Source organism: Micrasema longulum, unplaced genomic scaffold (genome assembly GCF_059751315.1).
Source record: "Micrasema longulum isolate JH-2025_06_02 unplaced genomic scaffold, ASM5975131v1 h1tg001868l, whole genome shotgun sequence".
NCBI lineage: Eukaryota > Metazoa > Arthropoda > Insecta > Trichoptera > Brachycentridae > Micrasema > Micrasema longulum.
In genome coordinates this window covers 117958-127215 of record NW_028279042.1, presented here as the reverse complement: position 1 = coordinate 127215, position 9258 = coordinate 117958, and the positions used below count along the sequence as shown (strand labels likewise).

Here is a 9258-nt window from a genome sequence, read left to right as displayed (position 1 = left end):
TTTACACATCTAGTAAATGTTATCACTGTTAAGCTAGGGTTTCCTAGGACAGCGGTGCCCGTATTTTAACGGCCGTAGTAAATGTTGATGCGGTGGACAGCCGTCGTAACGGTGACTAGAGAGTGGTTTCCTAGAAAAACGGTGTTAATAACATTCATCAACACCGTTTTCCTAGGAAACCACTCTTTAGCCATCGTTACGACGGCTGTCCATCGCATCGCCGTTCACTACGGCCGTTAAGATACGGGCACCGCTGTCCTAGGAAACCCTAGCTTAACTCTCCAAAAAGAGACTAAAGCTTGGGTTTCCTAGGAAAACGGTGCCGATATCTTAACGGCCGTACGAACGGTGATGCGGTGAACGGCCGCCGAAACGGTGACTAGAGAGTGGTTTCCTAGGAAAACGTTGTCATATCTGGCGGCCACGGCAGCTTATCTGTCAAAAATATGCCCTCGAATGCGATCTGTCATATTTGTCGTTATTTATGAATAGTTTGTCACAGTTTTATTTAATTTTAAACATTTTCGAAGGCATGCGACCTTCTCGTGCACGAAAATTGTATTAAAAAAAGAGTCAACTCTTTTTAAGATTTTTAAGACAGTGAATTCAAGGAGAAATACTGTTTTTCGAAGGAAAATATGAGGCGCATAATTACTCTAGTAAAACTCGATTTGGAAGGACACAAACGAGATGAGAAAATACCAGTAGAACTCCAGGGCCTATTTGCTATTCGGTACTGGGGTAGTAATGAGGTATGTAATGAATAATAATTTTGGCAATATGTAAGTATCGTTTCTGTCAATTCATTTGACAATTTTAAATACGTAAATGTTTAATGCCTATAGATATTAACTTTTGATAAATCTTCCAGATTCAAGACGACTCTCTGGTGACACGAATTTAGTCACCAAACTATTTCAACATCAACATCAATTGGCATGAAAAACACCGGACTATATTATAATGAAGCCAGTGTCCAGAACAAATCTAGTTATATCCGGCTTATTTTGTATGAGAGGATTTCTTAAAGTTATAGGTGCAATAGATTTTTTTTTAAATTTATTAATAACAAATTTAAATATAATATTAAATACAATTTTTTACATTAATCAATTACATATATTTACATTAACGTTTCCCATTACGTAAAAGAAATAAACAATTCTTGTGTACATAATCGGGAGTGACGTCTTATAATAGATTATTTTAGAATAACATAAATAAATTACAAAAAAGATATTAACGATGTTTTCAATCAGTGTTACATAAAGAAGAATTATAGATGTAATTTTTTACTTCTTTCTTAAATATATTGTATTCCTGACTGTACTTTTTATTATCTTTGTTCATTTCATTAAAGAAAAATATTCCTCTGTAAGTATAATGATGTTGTGCAGTAGTTGTTTTTAATTAATTTAATCCATCACAATAGATCTTCACAGGTTGCAGTGACGTCAGGAGTTTGTATACAAGGCCTACTTCACAATATCTTTGATATCCGATAATAATGCTATTAACAAAAAAGGCATTTGAATTGTTTCAAACAGATAAAATATTACTCCCTAGTTTACCTCACCCTTTAGATAATAGTAGAACTTTATTTTTCAAATTTGATCCTGTACTTACATTTAATTAAGTGTGTTTGCAATAATTGGATCAATTCAAAATAATCCTCATTTAAATGATTTCAGTATAATATTAGACGCTCAATTTCAACATTCGAAATTCATTAATGATCTTGAAAAAAAAACCTTGATCAAATTTGGGCACATGATATCATACAAAGTCCTATATCCAAGCATTATTCTAAAACAAAATGTATCCCTAGAGTTAAAAGTTTTTAATGAGAAAACAATTGGTGGGTTTAAAGTGCGTAGCGCCTAAAAATCCAGAACTGTTTGTAGAACCCGAGAGTACTCTAGATTTTAAAAGTATATTTTGTAGATGGTGGAAGATTGTAAATGGGTAAAGTGTATTTGAATTTCAGAGATTCAACAATCTTCACAAGGAACCCATTAGAGAAGATAGACTTGGAGACTCTCAATACCTGAGAGTTAGTCTCTAGGTGTACAAAAATTTAAATCCCCCATTACTACATTGGATGCGTTTTCAATGTTGATCCTATATATATTTTCCATACATAAAGTAGAATATTTACTCTTGAGTAAATTTCAAAACGATAACTTAGAAGCGAGGTTCGGCTGTTATCGTCAAACGAGTGGAGCTTATTATTGTATTATTTATTTGCAAGTCTTAGAGAGTGAGAGAAAGCTTTGATTTAAATGTGCTGTAATATTGCTGGAGTTGAGTGAGGTTTTGGTAGGTATGTGAATATGAGAGTTAGTGTATATGAGTGTGAGGGTGGGTTTGTGGAAAGGGTGAGTGTGTGTTTGATACAAGGGGATAGAAACATCTTAAATTTATAATGTAAAAACAAATATATGATTTATAGTTTATATAATATATGTTTAGTCTCTCTGATTTGATGTTATATGTTAAACTTTTAAATAGTATTCCTTGAGTATGTTGGATTTATAGATAAATATTTGCAATTTGTAAAATATCATAATTACTTATAATCACATCTATATAATAACTAATTTTAGTTTATTTAATCCTGTAATTATTGTTATTAATATCATACTAAATGGGATATGATAAGGTTTGCTGACGATATTGCTATGGTTGCTGAAAGTGAAGAAGAACTGCAAGAGCCCTTACAACTATGGAAAGCATTCTTCAAAATAACTACAGTATGAAGATAAATAAAGACAAAACAAAGCTACTGACTGTAGGCCGAATGCAACACCAGATGAGAGTAGTGATGTCGGGAATACCACTAAAGAACACCAAGGAGTTTCTCTACCTCGGGAGCAAAATAACGTGGGACGGTTGGTCTAAGAGCGAGGTCGACAGCCGTATACATCAAGCTAGACTTGCATTTAATAAAAGGTCCAAAATAAAAGAATCAAATAATATAGACCTAAAACTAAGAATACTCCTAATCAAGACCTATTTATGGAGTATCTTGATGTATGGCTGCGAGACATGGTGCGTATCCGAAAGAGATAAACAGAGACTAGAGGCTTTTGAGATGTGGTCCTATAGAAGACTACTAGGAATTTCCTGGAGAGACCACATTACAAATGAGGAGGTTCTCCAAAGAATCGAAGGTGGAAGGCACCTGCTCAGGACCTTGTCCGAAAGGCGAGCGAGATGGATCGGTCATGTAATACGTCAAGAAGGCCTGCATGTGCAATGGAGGGGATGACCGAGGGAACAAATTCTAGGGGATGCCCACGCCAAGAGTACCTGGAGGACCTATTAGAGGACGTGCACTGCTCATCATATGTTGACTTTAAATGAGCCGCACAAGACAGGGAGGAATGGAGGAGAAGAATGAAAGGAATTGCTGCCAGCCAATCCCAGGATTGAGACCAGAGAAGAAGAAGATCATACTCAAATAATTTTAAAAAATACATTACATAATAATTTATAAAATAAAAGGTGTATGTTTTTGATTAAATAAAAATAATATATGCAATAACTACATTTTTATTTGTAACTGATCTTGGTGCATTCTATTCCTTCACAGGGCCAATTTCTAGTGTTTTGGTGAACAAATCATGATATCCTGTAAACAGAAATAAGAGAAAGAAATATTTTTTTCTTTTATTTAGGAAACATTAAGTACTATTACATAGTTTTATAGTATGCAAAATTTTATGTAAATTATGTTTTTAATACCTCTTATGAATATACACATTATTGTTATTCCATTTTGTATTATAATTTTATATGTATTCTTCTCCTTTTTGTAAGTCATGAGAAATGGAGTTTATACTCACATAATATATTCTCTATTGCATAATATTTATGTAAATTTAAGATCATAATGAAAAATTCTCAAACGATAACGATACTAAAACGATTTCTTGTTTAGCATTAGGTCTTATACCCATATATATGTAACTAATATAATATTTGTACTTTTATACAAATATGAACTAAACTTTTCTTTTTTAAATATCTCTTTGTAAAACAAAAGAACCAGAATTCACTTTACTTTATGTTTTCTTTAATATTCATTTATGAACTTGTAAATATTATAGTAACAATTTATACTGGAACATCAGAACTTAATATTGCTTACCATATATAAACTCTACAGATTTCTTCTGAAAAATTACAATCATTATACACTTACTTCTTACAGACACCATAATATATACTTATAACTTTCATATGTAATAATATACATAACTAATTATTCTTTTCTCACTTAAAATTCTTATCTATTTTTTATTTTTTTGTCACATTTAATGTTTATATCTTTTTAATTTATGAAAACTTTATTGGTCTTTTTATGTTAAAAAGTTGTTGTTTTTAATACTTATTTTTTATTTTTTTAAAAAAGAAATATTTGCGCTCTTATGATTTACCCAAATATTTAATAAAATAAAATAAATAAATAAACTACAAACTGTAAGTTCGAAACCAAAATGTCTTCAGCGTTTAACTAATAATTTATGTACCTCACAACACAGTATTGTATAACTTTTAATTCTTTAGGAATATCATCTGCTCCATATCATACAAGTATATGTCCAACCTCTTTGAATCATAATTAAATTCATTTTATTAGTCTGTCAAAATATAATATAGTATTTTACATAGTAACAACAAATATAAAGAATACATTTGTCATTACAAAGCAGACATTGTTATTAATTCATTATTACTCTATTATAGCTATGTAAGTACTCACCTAGAATTTGCATTCATAACTTACAAACCACAAAACATTACTTATATTGACAGGCTGGAGAAAGTACAACATATTTTTTAAAACATTTGAATTTCTGATGCTTTCTTACATTTCGTGAGATTACTTAGCATTAGGTCTTATACGCATATATTATATGTAACTCATATAATATTTGTACTTTTATACAAATATGAACCAAACTTTTCTTCTTTAAATATCTCTTTGTAAAACAAAAGAACCAGAATTCACTTTACTTTACGTTTTCTTTAATATACATATATAAACTTGTAATAATTGTAGTAACAATTTATACTGGAACATCAGAACTTAATATTGCTTACTATATATAAACTGTACAGATTTCTTCTAAAAAATTACAATTATTATACACTTACTTCTTACAGACACCATAATATATACTTATAACTTCCATATGTAATAATATACATAACTACAAACTGTAAGTTCGAAACCAAAATGTCTTCAGCGTTTAACTAATAATTTATGTACCCCACAACACAGTATTGTATAACTTTTAACTCTTTAGGAATATCATCTGCTCCCTATCATACAAGTATATATCCAACCTCTTTGAATCATAATTAAATTCATTTTATTAGTCTGTCAAAATATAATATAGTATTTTACATAGTAACAACAAACATAAAGAATACATTTGTCATTACAAAGCAGACATTGTAATCAATTCATTATTACTCTATTATAGCTATGTAAGTACTCACCTAGAATTTACATCCATAATTTGGAATCCACAATACATTACTTATATTGACAGGCTGGAGAAAGTACAAAATATTTTTTTAATATATTTGAATTTCTGATGCTCTTTTACATTTCACTTGAAAGACTTTTATTCTTTCTTTTTTCACTGCTGGTTTTATATTTTTAAACTTATTTGAATTACTTTTAGAATAGCATTTAAAAATAATATATTGCTTTTTTTACCATAATATGTTATTATTTTTTTAAGATGTTTTTTTAAATTAACTTAAATTTATTGTCTTTTTTTCTTTAAATATCTCTTTTTACAAAGAGATATTTAAAGAAGAAAAGTTTGGTTCATATTTGTATAAAGAACTAATATTTTATGAGTTATATGTATATATATGAGTATAAGACCTAATGCTAAACACGAAATCATTTTAGTATGGCATACTTGAGGATTTTTCATTATAATCCTAAATTTACATAAATATTATGTAATAGAAAATATATTATGTGAGTATAAACTACATTTCTCATGATCTAAAAAACGGAGAAGAATACATATAAAATTATAATACAAAATGGAATTACAATAATGTGTACATTCATAAGAGGTATTTAAAACATAATTTGCATCCAGGTAAAAATAGTTTGCTCATATTTATTAGTACATTTTTGTTTTTATGATCAGTATTATTCTGGGAAGTGTTCATTTCAGGGGAGTGTCTGCCTTCCTGGAGGTGGATCTGGTGAGTCCGAAGTAAGTACTGCTGTGGTTATGGTGTCATTGGATTTTCCATCACAATAGTGAAGGTAGATTTCAGAAAGTCTTGTCTCCCGTCTGTTCTACATTGTATGGCGTTCTGGAATGGTCTTCTGTGGCAGTCAGTAAATATAAATACGTGGCTAGTGTTGAGAAGTTCTTTGTGGATAAAGGTTTTCTTTGGACTGTGGTGGATGCCTGGTGTTTGTCTGATGTCTGCGAGTCTGAGTCGTAGGTCGTTGACGAATGTCCCCTTGTCCTTGCATGTTGAGGCAGTGAAGAAATCGCTCGGGAGCCTAGTAATTTCTGCTGGCAAACATTTGAGTTCGACTCGCACAGCAAATCTAGTAGTACTATCGGGAGAGTATCTACCCTCTCACTACTCGTATCTTGATCTGCACTTGGGTGAAAATAATTTTGTAGTATGTTCTTATTCTGAAAATAAAATTCACAATGAATATACAGGAAAGTTATTGCAACCTACCTTATGTATCTAAATAAGAACTTATTACTGGTGTTTATGGAGTTGCTATAAAACTAGTTTGAACTTGTCTCAAATATAAATGGGAGCTCATTTACATCCCATATTATTTAATTGAATTCGGTGATAAGAATCCTGGAACAAATGTATTAATAAGTCCCAAGTATGTCTACATTTAATCGTTTTTCTGTGCCATAAGTTTACTCATTAAAAACAATGTTTTGAGTATGTCCAAATGTTTGCAGACAGGCTGGATTTCCTCCCTAGGGAGTTATCTAGTTCTAAATTTGTTGCAACAGAGAGGGAAAACATTTTCGAGAAGGGAATATGGAAGTCTAGGCACTTACAGGGCTTATGCTCTGTCATAGGCTGGTTTAAGTAGGCATTTTACACATTGTAACATTCTCCATTCTGCCTATGTTTTAACATCACATTTCCTCAACTCTTCCATCTGTTTTCTTTTGTGAAGTAAAAGAGCTGAAACTTTTATCATTTGGGTGAGATTTATTCGCCTGAACCAATTCACCTACGACGCAAATTCAGTATTCCGTTCTCAAAAATGTTTTCCCTCTCAGTTGTAACAAAAATTGTTTATATTGGTGACTACTCTTTGGTGTTTGTAGCTTTCTAGAATAAATAAATGTAATAATTAATGCAGAAAAAATATTATAGTAATGTTCATACAAGAATTACATTGGTATACTTATTTGTATCCATCGACAAATTTGTTGTATTCATTTCATGTTCAAAGGGCATATTTTATTTAAAATTCATCAAACTTACTCTGTTAAGATTATGTTCCAGGCATTTTTCTTGGCTCTTTAATATTCATGGAGAACTCCTTATTTTAAATCACACCCATGTGACTTTTAATCTGAAATGTTGTGTGTTATTTCATAAAATGTCAACTTCAAAATAGGTTAGGATTTGGTAAGGTAACCTAATAAAAAGTTTGATAATGTCCTTACAAGACAAAATGCGTCACATTTTACACCCTTGTAAATAAAAGAAATAAAAGGATAATTGAATCCGATAAAAGCATTTTACTTTGGATACCTTACGAAATTTTAATATAGAATTCAACCAATTATCTGCAGACACAATAAATAGGTTAGGATTCCTTGGAATCTATTACGTATAAACAATGTTATAATAAATGTTTTGAATTAGAAAAATAACATTATGATAGATGCTTAGCTTTTTTCTTGTAGCTTATAAACATTTGCTCTGTTATTTTTATATGATTCTATTGTTATTTACATTTTAGTACATACCTGTTATTTCAAGCGTTGTCCCGATATTTCTTCACGAACTTTGTTTCAACTCGACTTTTTAATAGTCTTTGCCCTTCCATTACATAAATCGTCCTGATTTTTACAAAATTAATCAATATTTCGTCATTTTCAACATTCCGCACCACGTTTGCACTCATTTTGACAGCTAAACGGTCACCGCTTCGCGACAAAAACCGTTCGAAAACAGTTCGCACCGCTGTGACGGCCGTCCTGCAAATGGCGGCACCGTTGCTTCGACGTTACGTTCACGGTCAACGCTCTCTAGGAAACCAGCGCCATTGATTTACATAGTCAACGTTTTAATGACGTCATCCGCCGTCCCGTGACGGCCGCTTTGTGACGGTACCGCTGTCTTAGGAAACCATAGCTTAACTCTTGTGCTTGGAGAGTGACTGACACTGTTTTAGTTGTTTATTTATAAGAGTTTATATAATTTTAAATACGAGTACATGAAAAATAAAAATAAAAACATAAGATATATAAAGAAAAAAACATTAAACAATAATACATTCATACCAATTAAAATTCAATGTTGTTTTTACACGAGTAAATTTATTTATAGATATTTTAAAAAAAATATTTTTTAGTTCATTTTTATAATAGTTTTTTTTTTCCTTCTTTAAATTGTATTTTATAATCACTTTGCAGTTTAATAATATACGTAACTGCCTACTTTTGTAATATAAAAAAAGTGAAAGAGTCTGGTTCCTTATGGCCGAGGGTCGTGATCTTCAACGGTTAAAGCATGCATCAAACTTCTCCATGCCTCTATATCTTCAACAAGGTGCACCGCGTCCCCAAGGGCAGACTCGGCAGCCTCCTTAACCCGATCGGCCCATCTCATAGGGAATCTTCCCCCTGGTTTTCTTTGAGGCGCGCCGCCCAGCATAACTTGCTCGATTAATTAAATAAATTGGTAAGTTAACTCGCTACTTAACTAAACGAAGTGAAAATTGGGCCTCATATCAATACATTCCGTTATTCCTTCTGCGATGTGTATTACAACTTCTACTACCATCACCCCATTTCTCCGTAGGGGTAGGCAAAGAGGATGGGCCACCACACACGTCTATCCCGGCATACATTCCTAGCTTCTTCCGCATTCATACATCTTGTCATCTTGTCATACATGCTCTTGCGGCTCTGCCTGCTTTTGACATCAGCAAACTTAAGGTTTTGTGTTATCTGAACATGCCACGTCTTTCTTTGTCGTCCTCGTCCCACG

The 9258-nt window shown here is 31.7% G+C and overlaps 1 long non-coding RNA gene across 3 annotated transcripts; it reads right to left on the bottom strand.

Annotated features, from left to right (window-relative positions):
- Window positions 1–6406: 6406 nt before the first annotated feature.
- Window positions 6407–8397, bottom strand: LOC148273698 (uncharacterized). 3 transcript variants are annotated; one of them, XR_015824501.1, is made up of 3 exons: window positions 8013–8397; window positions 7522–7612; window positions 6407–6692 (listed from the first exon to the last, which is right to left on the bottom strand). It is a non-coding gene; the product is annotated as an uncharacterized LOC148273698 (long non-coding RNA). The 3 variants fall into 3 exon arrangements; XR_015824502.1 differs by having other exon boundaries at window positions 6407–6652; XR_015824504.1 differs by lacking the exon at window positions 6407–6692 and adding an exon at window positions 6841–6873.
- Between the last annotated feature and the right edge of the window lie 861 nt (window positions 8398–9258).